Raw genomic sequence first — 16,403 nt, 5'->3', positions numbered from 1 at the left:
ACCTTACCAAGGCCAAGTACCTTACCCTTGGACTTATCTCCAAAAGTTACATACTTGCATGGGTCGTCATTTTTAGCAAGCTCATGGAACATGCCCTTATCTCAAGTCATATGATCAATACATCCACTATCAAGAATCCATTATTTCCCTTCGGCCATGTAACCATGAAGGTTAGCCATAAGACCAAAATGTCTCATAGACTCTTCAAGGTCAAAGTCACTATCTTCATCTTCATCATAATGGCCATGCTCAATATCATCATCCATGTGATCATCACCTAGGGCAAGTGATTCATTAGATTTATGACTATGACAATGTGCATGTTTATGAATTCTAGTAGTTTGTGAAATGATGCTACTAATGACTCCAACATTTCCTTTGGCACGCATAAGGTCACAGAGCTCAAATAGAAATTCATCAAACTTAGGATCACTAGGGTCCATATTTTAAAAAGCAATTGACTTTTGAAGTATCTCATCTAGATTTTTCAAGGAATAATTCGAAAAGCGTTCCTCAAGATATTTCCATATAGTATAAGCACATTCAAAGGTAGGCAAGCACATGAGAAGATTTCTAGGCAAATCTCTAATGATAAGATCAACGGTCCTAAGAGAGTGCGAACCATGTCAAAGATACTCATCGGGGGTAGGATGCAAATGATCAATAGGAGACACATAAGGGCTGGTAATATACTTGTTCAAATTATATTCATTGAAAATCTCAAGCATCTCACTCTTCCCATAACTATAGAATTCTTCGTCAAGCATAGGCACTCTACATCCAATACGAACGATCATAGACTCATCCATCTTCCTCCGATGGCGATTAAACCAAAGCAATGGAGACCAAAACCCTGATACCAATTGAGAGGATCGAGAAGAAGGGTCTAAAGGGGGTGATTAGACCCTTAACAGCAAAAGTAACAGTTTTTAGATTCTTCAAGTTAAGGTTGAGTTTTAGCACAAGTTTAAGCATTCACAATACATTTCAAGCAAGCATGATAAGAGTATATGTAGTGGAAAGAGTAAAGCATGCATTGCAAGCAAGTAAAGGGATGGGATTGGAGTTTGCAAACGTAATGAAGATGGAGATTTTTGGCGTGGTTCCGATAGGTGGTGCTATCGTACATCCACATTAATGGAGACTTCAACCCACGAAGGGTAACGGCTGTGCGAGTCCATGAAGGGCTCCACCCACGAAGGGTCCACGAAGAAGCAACCTTGTCTATCCCACCATGGCCATTGTCCACGAAGGACTTGCCTCACTCGGGTAGATCTTCACGAAGTAGGCGATCTCCTTGCCCTTACAAACTTCTTTGTTCAACTCCACATCTTGACGGAGGCTCCCAAGCGACACCTAACCAATCTAGGAGACACCACTCTCTAAAAGGCAATTGATGGTGTGTTGATGATGAACTCCTTGCTCTTGTGCTTCAAATGATAGTCTCCCCAACACGCAACTCTCTCTCACGGATTTGGATATGGTGGAAAGATGATTTGAGTGGAAAGCAACTTGGGGAAGGCTAGAAATCAAGATTCTTGTGGTAGGACTGGAATATCTTGATCTCAACACATGAGTAGGTGGTTCTCTCTCAAAAAATGTATGGTGGAAGTGTAGGCACGTTCTGATGGATCTCACATATGGAGAAGGGGGTGGAGGGGTATATATAGCCTCCACACAAAATTCAACCGTTACATACATTTGACCCATCTTGGTGAGACCAAATAGCTAAACTCGATGGGACCAATTAGTTCAAAATGTGAACATTATGAATCTCGGTGGGACCGACTAGAACAACTCGGTCAGACCGATGTGCTAGGGCTTTAGGGCAAACATCATCTCGATGGCACGATTGCATCAACTCGATGAGACCAAGTAGAGCAATAAGGCAACAGAGAGAATGTCAAGTCAACTCAGTGAGACCAATTGCATATCTCAGAGGGACCCAAATAAATGCAACAAGTCACAGAGCGTTGGCAAGGCCATCTCGGTGAGACCAAGACCCGTATCGACGAAACCAAATTGCTAGGGTTTCTGGCAGTGGCTACGTCATATGAACTCGGTGGCACCGGGTAGGAAATATCGGTGGAGCCGAGTTGGAGTTTAGGGTTTTGACATATTTGGATGGAGAAAGTGGTTGAGGGATTTGGAGAAATATCACTAAGCATTTGAGCAAGCAAGCCATTAAGAAACACCTCATCCCATTTTAATAGTATTGGCTTTCCTGTGGACTCAATGTGATCTTGGATCACTAAAATAGAAATGAAGAGTCTTGAGCTTTTGCCAATGCATGTCCTTAGCACCTTGAAGGGCGGGTTCCACATCCTCTTGTCCTTCCCACGCCATTGTTGAACTTGTCTGAAATACACTAGACAAATCCATTAGTCCAACACGAGATATGTTGAAATTAATTACTAAAATCACCCAGGGAGCACTTGTGCTTTCATATATCCCTAAAATTAGCCCCCAGATTGACTTGGATTTATCCATGTTAATCTTCAGAATGATGATAACTCTGGGTAATCTTTCAAGAAATTCTTGGCTCTTAAATTTGCATTGTGGCCGGGTCATATGTTGTCGGCTTATGGCACCTTAGCACTTGACACTTCTTGCTTCCTTATGACATGACATCATCGTCCTAGATTTTTGTAGTATGGGTGTGACATCACAATGAATCTTTTGGAGTATATCTATCAGGCCTGAAAATTGAGGCGTCCCTTCTTGAAAATTTACTACACTGTCTCTATTTTCGCATCTGCCTTTTCCCCTTCTCACGGCCTTATAAAAACGCACGAGGGATCCTAGATTCACTTTTACTGCTCTATCCTTGATACGTCTCCAATGTATCTATAATGTTTTATCGTTCCATGCTATTATATATCTGTTTTGGATGTTTTATATGCATAAATATGCTATTTTATATTATTTTGGGACTAACCTATTAACCTAGCGCCTAGTGCCAGTTGCTGTTTTTTCCTTGTTTTTGTCTTCTACACAAAATCAATACCAAATGGAGTCCAAACGGAACGAAACTTTTTGACGATTTTTCTTGGACAACAAGACACCTAGGAAGCTTCGAGAGGAGGCCAGAAGACCCACGAGGAGGCCACAAGCCCTAAGTGCGTGCCCCAGGGGGGGGCCTAGGCTTGTGGGCCCCTCTTGGCTCTCCTAACCCTAACTCCAGCACTATAAATTCCACCCCTTACGTCAGGGGGCACACCAAAAATACTTTTTCACCGCCGCAAGCTTCTGTCCACGTGAGATCCCATATAGGGGCCTTTTTCGGCACTCCGCCGGAGGGGGGTTGGATCACGAAGGACCTCTACACCAACCTTGCCGCCCTTCCAATGATGCGTGAGTAGTTTACCATGGACCTAATGGTCCATAGCTACTAGCTAGATCGATTCTTCTCTCTCTCTCTTTGACCTTCAATATAATGTTCTCCTCGATGTCCTTGGAGATCTATTCGATGGAATCTTCTTTTGCGGTACGTTTGTTGAGATCTGATGAATTGTGGATTTTAGATCAAATTTTCTATGAATATTATTTGAATCTTCCCTAAACTCTTTTATGCATGATTAAGATAGCTTTGTATTTCTCTCCGATCTATCAATTTGGTTTGGCCTACTAGATTGGTTTTTCTTGCAATGGGAGAGGTGCTTTGTGATGGGTTCAATCTTGAGCTGTCCTCACCCAGTGACGGTAGGGGTAGCGAGGCATGTATTGTATTTTTGCCATTAAGGATAAAAAGATGGGGGTTTTACCATATTGATTGGACCTATCCCTCTACATCATGTCATCTTGCTTAAGGCGTTACTCCGTTCTTATGAACTTAATGCTCTAGATGCATGTTGGATAGTGGTTGACGTGTGGAGTAATAGTATTAGACGCAAGCAGGAGTCGGTCTAGTTGTCACGGAAGTGATACCTATATTCATGATTGTTGCCTTAGATATCGTCATAACTTTGCACTTTTCTATCAATTGCTCAACAGTAATTTGTTTACCCGCCGTATGCTTTCTTCAAGAGAGAAGCCTTTAGTGAAACCTATGGCCCCCAGGTCTATTTTCCATCATATATTTTCAGATATATAAAACAAAAAACCCAAAAATACCTTGCTGCAATTTATTTTTATTTATTTTAGTTTGCCTTTTACTTATCTTTTATATCTATCTCTATTAGATCTCAATCTTGCAAGTGACCGTGAAGGGATTGACAGCCCCTTTTTCGTGTTGAGTGCGAGTGTTTGTTAGTTTATCTAGGTGCATATATTGGGGACTTGCTTGTGCCTCCTACTGGATTGATACCTTGGTTCTTAACTGAGGGAAATACTTATCTCTACTTTGCTGCATTAACCTTTCCTCTTCAAGGGAAAAATCAACGCAAGCTCAAGAAGTAGCAGGAAGAATTTCTGGCGCCATTGCCGGGGAGGTTCTACATCAAGCCAAGCAAGTACCTATCATAAACTCTCATCCCTTTCATTACATTATTTGACATTTGCCTCTCGTTTTCCTCTCCCCCACTTCTAAAATGTTTTCAAAAAACACAAAAATGTTTGCCTTTTTATTCGCCTTCTTTCTATTCGTCTTTTCGTTTGCTTTTTGTTTTCTTGTGTGCTAGATTGGTTACTTGCCATCATGTATCAACCCAAGAATCTTGATCTTTACTTTAGAAGGTTGGAAGAACTTGAAAACAATACAAAAAGCTTTATGTCTTTATAGTTTGAGCATAATAGTTTCTTTAGGAACGAACTTAAAGAACAAAAAACTATGATGGAATATATCAATAAAGAGCTTGATGATGTTACTAAGGAAATATTTGGCATTAAATCTCAATTTGCTCATATTCAAAATCTAGTAGGTCAATTTTCTGAGAAGCAAACCACTTTAGTAAATAAGATGGTTGCTAAACCTGAAGCTTTTAGTAATATAAAGATCTTAAAGTGATTGGTGTGAATCCTATTGAATCTTTGTTTTCTAATATAAAACTTGATAAATATGGGACTGGAGATGAGTGAACTTTAGCTAGAAGGCGTCCCAATAATTTGGAGGGTGAAGATCTTAATGAAAAAATTGATAGAAGTAGGATTGGAGAGGTCAAAACTTTAGGTAGCGATGAACCCACTCTTTTGGATTTCAAGGATTTTAATTATGATAATTGTTCTTTAATAGATTGTATTTCCTTGTTGTAATCCATGCTAAATTCACCTCATGCTTATAATCAAAATAAGGCTTTTACTAAACATATCGTCGATGCTATGATGAAATCGTTTGAAGAAAAGCTTGAGTTGGAAGTTTTAATCCCTAGAAAGCTTTATGATGAATGGAAACCTACTATTAAGATTAAAATTAAAGATTACTAGTGCAATGCTTTGTGTGAGTTGTGTGCTAGCGTTTCCACTATTCCCAAAACTTTATGTGATGTGCTAGTGAGGGAGTCCTGGAATAGGGGGTCTCCGGACAGTCGGACTATATCCTTTGGCCGGATTGTTGGACTATGAAGATACAAGATTGAAGACTTCGTCTTGTGTCTAGATGGGACTCTACTTGGCGTAGAAGGCAAGCTAGGCAATACGGATATGGATATCTCCTCCTTTGTAACCGGCCTTGTGTAACCCTAGCCTCGTCCGGTGTCTATATAAACCGGAGGGTTTTAGTCCGTAGGACAACATACAATCATACCATAGGCTAGCTTTTAGGGTTTAGCCTCTTCGATCTCGTGGTAGATCAACTCTTGTACTACTCGTATTATCAAGAATAAATCAAGCAGGACATAGGGTTTTACCTCCATTAAGAGGGCCCGAACCTGGGTAAAACATCATGTCCCCTGCCTCCTGTAACCATCCACCTTAGACACACAGTTCAGGACCCCCTACCCGAGATCCGCCGGTTTTGACACCGACATTGGTGCTTTCATTGAGAGTTCCTCTGTGTCATCGCCGTAAGGAAGGATGCCTCATCTCATCGTTAAAAACGACATTACCGCCGGGGGAGCCCTGGCTGTCGGCCAAACTCTCCGGCTAGGCAGTTTCGTCATGACTGCATGTTCGGTTGCTGCACCAACGATGACTTCTCGGGTCATCGAAAACAGCCTCCACGTCGGCTCAGAATTCGCCGAGCAGATGGATCCAATGGAGTTCTCTTCCCTAAACGAGCTCTTGGATCGCATCACTGCCCTGGGAGTCACTACGGACTATGATCGGATTGGGCTTAAACCCGATCAAAGGGAGATTAACTCTCCACCGGTCACCCATCATGTTGCGGTGGTGGAGGAACAATGCGGCGATTCTTCCTCTATCTTGAGGACTAACTATGTCCGAATTCCTGAGCTCTCCGAGCCGGATACCCGTTTACGGGAGGACATCGCCCAAACCCTGAACCTAGAGTCAGGCAGCGGGCCAGACTCATCAGGCAACATCCCGGAATCCGAACTTCCAAGATCGGAAACTCCTCGGCCCCTGGGTCTCAGATCGGGTAGGGATTTGGACTCAAACCACCCACCCACCCGGACATAAACAATCTTTCCCACATCAGGCAAGAGCCCCACAAAACAGTACATCATTATTGGGCCAGGTTCCTCCTTGTGATGAACAAGGTTAAGGACTGCCGCGAGGAAGACACAGTCTCACTTTTCTGCAATAATTGCATGGACAAGGGAATCCTTAACGCCTTAAGTCGCCGTGATATATCATGCTTCGCTGACTTGGCCCCATAGTACGAAAGTACTATGTGATGGAAAGCGCCTGGAAAACCGAAACAAAATTTTGGGATAATCCGACCAAGAATATACACCCAGTCCGAAGTAAAAGGGTGCACTATCATAAGACACTCGAGTCAGTTACAAAGAAACAAAAACCCTATACAGGGCATGGAACCGTATTGGAGTGATGGCTTAACGGACCCTGCAAAAATCATAGCACATCGGATACCATACCAACGCACAGCCTTAGAGCATGTTGGATACTCCGGCAGGTGGCCAAAAGCGGCGAGGATTTTCTTATCCCGAATGCCACAGAGCACCATCCTATTGATAACAATACAGTATTAACAGTTTTTGAAACCTTCGCATCAAATAATAGGCGCAAGCGAACACTCCGCAACCTCGCCAAAATCTGCCACGTAGCAGCAATGAATCCATGGAGTGACACGGCCATTACCTTCAACGCCAGTGACGAACCTAAATTCCGAACTGCTCGAGCACCAGCTGCACTGGTCCTTAGTCCAATTGTGGACGGCTTTCGACTCACCAAAGTACTCATGGACGGCGGCAGCGGAGTAAACCTCATCTATGAGGAAACTCTTCAGAAAATGGAAATAGACTGGAACCGCATTGAGCAAAGCAGCACAACCTTCAGAGGAATCATCCCCAGTAGGGAAGCACGCTGTGCTGGAAAAATCACACTAGGTGTGGTATTCGGCACGCTGGAGAACTATAGGTCCGAAGAAATTACATTCCAAGTGGCCCCGTTCAGCAGTGGATACCACGCCCTTTTAGGGCGGGAGGCGTTCACGATCTTCCAAGCCATACCCCATTACGGGTACATGAAGCTCAAAATGCCTGGACCCAACAGAATCATCACTCTCGCTAGTGATCCGGACACAACACTCCGCGCCGAAAACAAAACAGCCGCATTGGCCCTCGAGGCATTATCCGAAGCCTTTTCAGCTTAGGAATTAACCGCGCTATGCTCCACGGTGGACAGGGATGACGTAATACTTGACAAGAGATCCTAGTCCACCTCTTTTAAACCAGCGGATGAAATAGTCAAATTCCAAGTCCACCCAACGGACCCTACAAAAGCAGCCTCCATCGGGGCACAGTTAAACCCCGTAGTGGACGCCGCACTACGAGAGTTCCTGCGCGAGAATTGGGACATATTCATCTGGCACCCCTTAGACATTCCAGGAATCCCACGCAGGCTGGTTGAGCACAGCCTCAATATCCTAAAGGGATTCAAGCCGGTCAAGCGGGCTCTTTGGCGTGTCCAGAATTTTACCAGGACTTGGTCCAACGCTGCGCTGGTTGCCAGCTTTTTGCAAACCAAAGCCACATGCCACCCACCGCCCTCCAAACAATCCCCATTACCTAGCCTTTTGCGGTCTGGGGGCTTGACATGGTTGGACCCCTTAAAGGGGGAACCCATAAGAAAAAATACTTACTGGTCATGGTGGATAAATTCACCAAATGGATAGAGGCCAAACCTGTTAAAACAGTTGAATCCGGACCGGTGATAGACTTCATATCCGGGGTCGTACACCGTTATGGCGTCCCCCACAGCATCATCACTGACAATGGCACGAATTTCACGGCCGACGAGGTAAAACTCTGGTGCAGCAACATGGGCATCAAGCTCGATTACGCTTCCGTCTATCACCCACAAACCAACGACCAAGTTAAGCGAGCCAATGGTCTTATCATGAGCGGCATTAACCCCAGATTAGTGCGGTCCTTAACAGAGTCTAACATGCACTGGGTAGAGGAGCTCGACCCCGTACTCTGGGGGCTGCGGACCACGCCGAATCATAGTACCGGATATACACCCTTCTTTATGGTGTACGGCGCAGAGGCAGTCCTGCCTTGTGACATAATTCATGACTCACCTCGAGTGCGCATGTACGAAGAAAGAGAAGCCGAGCTCCATCGGCAGGATAGCTTGGACACCCTGGAGGAGGAACGCGACGTGGCAAAAGCCCGTTCCGCATTTTATCAGCAACAGGCTGGCAGATACCAAAGCAGAGAAGTACGGGCCAAAACTTATAACGTTGGCGAGTTAGTTCTACGCCTACCGGAGAAGAAAAAGTCCAAGCTCGAGCCCCAATGGGAAGGTCCCTTCATTATTGACCAAGTTCTGACCGGTGGAGCATACCGTCTGCGGATGCATCGAATAATCGACTTGAGCCAAACCCATGGAACGCAGCCAAGCTCCGAAGATTCTACGCCTAGCGCCGGACTATATGTTTGTCTCCTTCCTTTGTCCATTTTTTAAATATATATTATCTGTCTTTTTCTCTTTCTTTCTTTTATTCTTTCTCAAGGCCTTCAAGGGCCAACTTGTGCCTCGCTTGCACACCATAGATGCGCTAACCGCGCTCATTATACCTGGGGCTTCTTACACAGAAGATTAATTATCTCTTTGGGTTTTATGCCCACCACGTGTGTTATTCTTCTGCATGTACCTTTTCTTCGCCATTATATGCATCGATATGACTTAAGTTTTGGCCAAGCTGGGTTGCCTGGCTCTTGTATTTATGCCCTACGTTCCCGTTAATTCGGCTAGGGCATAAGGGGAGCACCTCTGCGATTGTTACTGCCGGGTCACCCGGATGTGTACCTCGGACTGGGTGAAGCCGAAAGCTAGCGTTCTTAAGGGAATATTCGGTCGGTGAACAAAAGATGATTTTTATTTATTTTCCATATGTGCCCCCAGATGTTTTTTCCTGCATTTTCTCTCGCAGTCCGGACATGCACTTTAGGGCATGCATACCCAGGGAAAGGAACCCTTAACAGAACTATTCTCCCTGGAAGATGTTTCTTACTACCCATGTAATATAACATAACTAGTTAGGCACTTGTCTGTTCAAGCACTAATGACCCCTACGCCTGGTCTCCACGCATACCCCGGTTCTTATATAACCGAGAGGGTATTCGGATACACTCCGGACTATCGGGTCCCGAGGTCGAAGCGAAAAGGTCTGCCATGACAAATGATATACAATCCGGCTAGAAGGCATTATACATGTCACTTTAATTACATATTCATGTAGACTGACTAAATTCCTCTTCTATACCATCCAACAGGTGGTCTAGCCTACAATCCTGTTGGGAATACTTTGAGGCCAATTTTACTTGCCCATAGACTAAGATAACGGGGATCTCTTTCCCGTCGGGCCCCACAGGTCCAACCTCGGCCATGTGATTCGGGTCAGTCTTGGTATACCGCGTCTTCACCATGGCCCGGGCCTCCCTGGCACCTTGACAGCAGGCTGATATCTTCCATAATCGGAAGCGCCGCCGTGCTCCCTTGAGCTTCTCCACAAGCTCTCCAACACCTTCTGGAAGGGAGACGGATGGCCACAAGGCCTGGGCAATTCCTTGCATCACCTGCCGAACTTGTTCGTGCAGTTGTGAGAGCTCGGATAGAAGATCACCCGCAGACCCGGGCATCTCCTCTGCGGGATGACCCGTCAGCATACCTGCAGACATAACTCTGTTAGTTCGCTTCTTCGCCAAACTCTTTTAAAGTTCGTTCAAGCACTTACTGAAAAAGTCGCGTTGAAGTCGCTTATTCTCCTTCTCGGAGTCCGCGAGCTGAGCTCGAACGTCTTTTAGTTCCACGCTCAGCCTGGTATTGGCGTCTTGGAGATTTTTTTCTCCCGCCTGACCACATTCAGCATGCACTCGCCAGCCTTTAGCTATCGTACGACATGCTGGTCCTTCGGATTCTCTCTGGAGTCATCTGCAACATCTATTGTTAGATCTGCGGCCATGCCGCACGCCATACGGTACCTATAGTTCTTTGAACAGAAAGGTTACCAGCGGGGGACTTTTATGTTCCTTTAATGTGGCAACAGCGGCCCGAAGTTGGGTCTTGCATTCCTCTAGCTCCTGAGACAGTCGAGTATTCTTCTCTATAAGAACCTGCACAAATAGTTGATCCTTAAATCAGTTCTGCTAACTGTTTTAAGTCTCGGGGGCTACTAATATATATAATCGTCAGATTTACTTACCCGTACATCCCTTACATACTGATCCGTGGCTCTGGCTAGACCATCTTGAGCAGCACGTAGGTACGCCTCTCCAGGATTGAAGGCGTCAAATGCCTCTGGTGAGAAACAAGCGTCACAGAGTACGGCCCGGCGACGCCTATGATTCATGGCGCTCTCCACTTCCGAATTTGTAGCGGACAATCTATCTGCATCCTATGTAGAGTTATTATCCGGCATCCGCCCTGTGCCGGCTTCCGCCTCTATGTCCGGCCCTGGAGCCCGACTGGTGGAAGCATGATCGGCAGCCTCACCGGACATATTCCGGCAAGCGTTTTTTCTGTTAAAGAAACATGGACGTCATTACCTTTCGAGAAAGATGAAAACCACGGAGCGGGGTTTCTTTCATACCTCTGCGTCGGCGTCTCCGTCCTGACCGCCTTCCTTTTCGGCCTGCCCGGCCTTGGTGCCTCTTGTGGGCGAGTTGCTGCGGGTTCGGCACGGCGTCCCGAATGCCTTCCCTGTAAAACACCATGTGTATATGGTAGGTGAAGTGTCTAAAAGGGGATCTTAGTTTTTGGAGTTGGGACTTTTGGTTTTTCTTACATGCGACACAGGAAGCAGTCCGGGATAGTCGGCCGTAATGGCCACCATGGTGTCATCGCAGCTTAATTGGTAGAACTACCGGTCTATCAGCTCCACGAATATGTCCGGATCTTCTTCGAGTTCGGGACCAAGGGCCCGATCAGGGTCCTCTGATTGTGGAGATGGGATGCTGACCTCCCTTATGGATCTTCGCAATTACTGCCGCAAAATGACAAGGTGAGTACCTACGACAAAGAATGCGGGAAGAATAGGAGTAAGGAGATGTAACTCACCCAGCTTGGAGGGTTGTAAATGGAAAATCCATCCCGTGGCTTAATGCGGATGAACTCCTCCTCTCCCTTGAACAATTCAGACAGAATTTTTGCTAACGCATCAGCATTGTACGGACCCTTGCACCCGCAACGGGTGGCGTCATCTTCCCCGTTAAAACACCACAAGGGGTGCCCTCGATATTGAAGTGGCTGCACTCCCCGCATAATGCATATTGACATAACCTCGATTTACTGTCAATCCTAATTGAGCCAGTGCTTTAATCCGGTTCATCAGGTAAAGGACTTCCCCGTTGTCTTCCGCCTGGGGGCTCCGTGGGCGCCAACTTAGGCGCTTCTTCAGAGGAGCATTGTTGAACTCAGGAAGACCCCGCTGAACAGGGTCCGGAAGGGGGACGCCCTCCATATAAAACCATTCCGAAGGCCAGTCTTCGGATGTCTTCTTTGGAGTACCGGACAGGTACCCGGTTTCGGCGATGCGCCATATTTCGGCTCCGCCCACTTGATAAAGTGACCCCTGCTGTGTGCGAGGGACGAGGCAAAATAACCTTTTCCATAGCTCAAAATGAGCCTCGCAGCCCAGGAACAACTCGCAGAGGGCAACATATCCGGCGATGTGTAAAATGGAAGCAGGGGTGAAATCATGCAGTTGGAGGCCACAAAACTCTAGGAGCCCGTGGAGGAACGGATGGATCGGAAATCCAAGTCCCCTCAATAAATAAGGGACAAGGCATACCCACTCCCCCGTAGAGGGGTTGGGGAAGCTCTCCACTTGCTCCCCGCCATTGTAGGTGGCGAGCCCGGCCCGGATGGGCACCATATACGCTGGAGGGAGAAATCCCTTGGTCTGCAGTTTGACTAATCAACTGTGTGGGACTGAACACCTCTCCTAATCATCGGGCTTAGGGATACGGTGGCGGGAGGAGGAGCTGCGGAGGTCAGCCATGCTGGAATGGATCTTTCCGAAGCACGCTCTGATGGATTCTCACTGGGGGAGGATGGTGTGGATCGGATCTAAGAATCCCCATCCCTTTAATAGACAATTTATTTATCTGGCTAGGGGGGCGAATGTAAAAACGCCTTGGCACCTCGCATTCATTCGACGCGTGGGAGATACCCCTAACTGGGAACAGAAGCCAAGAGGTTCAACATTTATGAAGCCGGACACTACTTTACAAACATTCGAAATCTGGAGAAGAACCCGCCTTGCAATGTCGAAGACAACACTGCGCACCGGACTCATCGTCATTGAAGCCTGGTTTGGGGCTACTGAGGGAGTCCTAGATTAGGGGGTCTCCGGACAGCCGGACTATATCCTTTGGTCGGACTGTTGGACTATGAAGATACAAGATTGAAGACTTTGTCTCGTGTCCGGATGGGACTCTACTTGGCGTGGAAGGCAAGCTAGGCAATACGGATATGGATATATCCTCCTTTGTAACCGACCTTGTGTAACCCTAGCCCCCTCCGGTATCTATATAAACCGGAGGGTTTTAGTCCGTAGGACAACATACAATCATACCATAGGCTAGCCTTTAGGGTTTAGCATGTTCGATCTCGTGGTAGATCAACTCTTGTACTACTCGTATTATCAAGAATAAATCAAGCAGGACGTAGGGTTTTACCTCCATTAAGAGGGCCCGAACCTGGGTAAAACATCGTGTCCCCTGCCTCCTGTTACCATCCACCTTAGACGCACAGTTCGGGACCCCCTACCCGAGATCCGCCGGTTTTGACACCGACAGCTAGGTTTCCATAAATTTCATGATTGTTCTTTGAATTTGCATCTAGCGGATTCCACTATTAAGAAAACTATGGGAAGGATTAATGATGTTCTTATTGTTGCAAATAGGAATTATGTGCCCGTAGATTTTATTGTGCTTCATATAGATTGCAATCCTACATGCCCTATTATACTTGGTAGACCTTTCCTAAGAATGATTGGTGCAATTATTTATATGAAAGAAGGAAACATTAGATTTCAATTTCCATTAAGGAAGGGGATGGAACACTTTCCATGAAAGAAAATTAAATTACCATATGAATCTATTATGAGGGCCACTTATGGATTTAATACCAAAGATGATAATACCTAGATCTATGCAATATGCCTAGCTAGGGGCGTTAAACAATAACGCTTGTTGGGAGGCAACCCAATTTTATTTTCTATTTTTTGTTTTTTCTTCTGTTCTTGAATAAATACAAAATATTACGTTTGTAATAATTGTGTTTTAGTGTTTTAATTACTGTTTGTGCCAAGTAAGACCTTTGGGATGGTCCATTGTGATAGTTGATTTGATTTTGCTGAAAAACAAAAACTTTTGTGCCCTGTAATAGAATTGATCTGAGATGCTGGAACATGATAAATTCTTGAGTGTTTTACACAAGATTGATATACAAATTGCCTCGATTGTCCAAATTTTTCAGGATTTTTGGAGTTACAGAAGTATACAAAATTTCTAGATTACTATAGATTGTTCTGTTTTTGACAGATTATGTTTTCTTTGTGTTGTCTGCTTATTTTTGATGAATATATGGGTAGTATTAGGGGGGTATGAACCATGGAGAAGTTGGAATACAGTAGATATAACACCAATATAAATTTAGAATGAGTTCACAACAGTACCTAAAGTGGTGATTTGCTTTATTATACTAACGGATCTTACGAGTTTTCTGTTGAGTTTCGTGTTGTAAAGTTTTCAAGTTTTGGCTAAAAATTTGATGGACTGTGGAATAAGGAGTGGCAAGAGCCTAAGCTTGGGGATGCCCAAGGCACCCCAAGGTAATATTCAAGGACAACCAATCATCTAAGCTTGGGGATGCCCCGGATGGCAGCCCCTCTTTCGTCTTCAATCCATCAATAAATTTACTTGAGGCTATATTTTTATTCACCACATGATGTGTTTTGCTTGGAGAGTCTTGTATTATATGAGTCTTTGCTTTTTAGTTTGCCACAATCATCCTTGCTGTACACACCTTTTGAGATGGACGCGCATTAATCTTGAATTTATTAGAATACTCTATGTGCTTCACTTATATCTTTTGAGCTAGGTAGTTGTTGTAGGGCTTCACTTATATTTTTTAGAGCACGGCGGTGGTTTTATTTTGTAGAAATTGATGAACTTTAATGCTTCACTTATATTATTTTGAGAGTCTTAAAACAATATGGAAATTTGCTTAGGTTATTAATTTGGTCCTAATATGATAGGTATCCAAGAGGGATATAATAAAAACTTTCATAAAGAGTTGAATATATGAGAAGTTTGATTCCTTGCATTTGTTTTGAGATATAAAGATGGTGATATTAGAGTCATGCTAGAGTGTAATTGCGTATTAGTAGAAATACTTGTGTTAAATTTTGTGATTTTCGAGGCATGCACGTATGGTCTATCGTTATGCGATGGAGTTAGAGCATGATTTATTATTGATTGTCATCCTTTGTGTGGAGGTCGGGAGCGCACGGTGGTTAACTCCTACCAACCTCTCCCTAGGAGCATGCGTATTAGTACTTTGCTTCGATGGCTAATAAATATTTGCAATAAGTATGTGAGTTCTTTATGACTAATTTTGAGTCCATGGATTATACGCACTCTCACCCTTCCACCATTGCTAGCCTCTCTAGTACCGCGCAACTTTCGCCAGTGCATTAAACCCACCATATACCCTTCCTCAAAACAGCCACCATACCTACCTATTATGGCATTTCCATAGCCATTCCAAGATATATTGCCATGCAACTTCCACCATTCCATTTATTATGACACGCACCATCATTGTCATATTGCTTTGCATGATCATGTAGTTGGCATAATATTTGTGGCTTGGCCACCGTTCATATTTTTTATACATGTCACACTAGATCATTGCATATCCCGGTACACCACCGGAGGCATTCATATAAAGTCATATCTTTGTTCTAGTATCGAGTTGTAATTCTTGAGTTGTAAGTAAATAAAAGTGTGATGATCATCATTATTAGAGCATTGTCCCATGTGAGGAAAGGATGATGGAGGCTATGATTCTCCCACAAGTCGAGATGAGGCTTCGGACTTAAAATAGCCAAAGAGCCCAATAAAAATATAAAAAGGGCCAAAAGCCTAAAAACAAAAAATGATAGAAAAAGAGAGAAGGGACAGTACTACTATCTTTTTCCACACTTGAGCTTCAAAAATAGCACCATTTTCTTCATGATAGAGAGTCTCCTATTTTATCACTTTCATATACTAGTGCGAATTTTTCATTATAGAACTTAGCTTGCATATTCCAATGATGGGCTTCCTCAAATTGCCCTAGGTCTTCGTGAGCAGGCAAGTTGGATGCACACCCACTTAGTTTTCTTTTGAGTTTTCATACACTTATAGCTCTAGTGCATCTGTTGCATGGCAATCCCTACTCACTTGCATCGATATCAATTGATGGTCATCTCCATAGCCCATTAATTTGCCTAGTTAATGTGAGGCTTTCTCCCCTTTTGTCTTCTCCTCACAACCTCCACCATATTCTATTCCACCTATAGTGTTATATCCATGGCTCACGCTCATGTATTGCGTGAAAGGTTAAAAAGCTTGAGAACATTAAATGTATGAACAATTGTTTGGCTTCTCATCAGGGTTGTGCATGATAAATATTTTGTGTGATGAAGATAGAGCATGACAAGACTTTATCATTTTGCAGGGATAACTTTCTTTAGCCATGATATTTTGAGAAGACATGATTGCTTTATTAGTATGCTTGAAGTATTATTATTTTTATGTCAATATTAAACTTTTGTTTTGAATCTTATGGATCTGAACATTCATGCCACCATAAGAAGAATTGCATTGATA

Source organism: Triticum aestivum, chromosome 3A (assembly GCF_018294505.1).
Source record: "Triticum aestivum cultivar Chinese Spring chromosome 3A, IWGSC CS RefSeq v2.1, whole genome shotgun sequence".
Taxonomy (NCBI): domain Eukaryota; kingdom Viridiplantae; phylum Streptophyta; class Magnoliopsida; order Poales; family Poaceae; genus Triticum; species Triticum aestivum.
The sequence above is the reverse complement of the archived record's forward strand: the minus strand, read 5'-3'. Positions refer to the sequence as shown.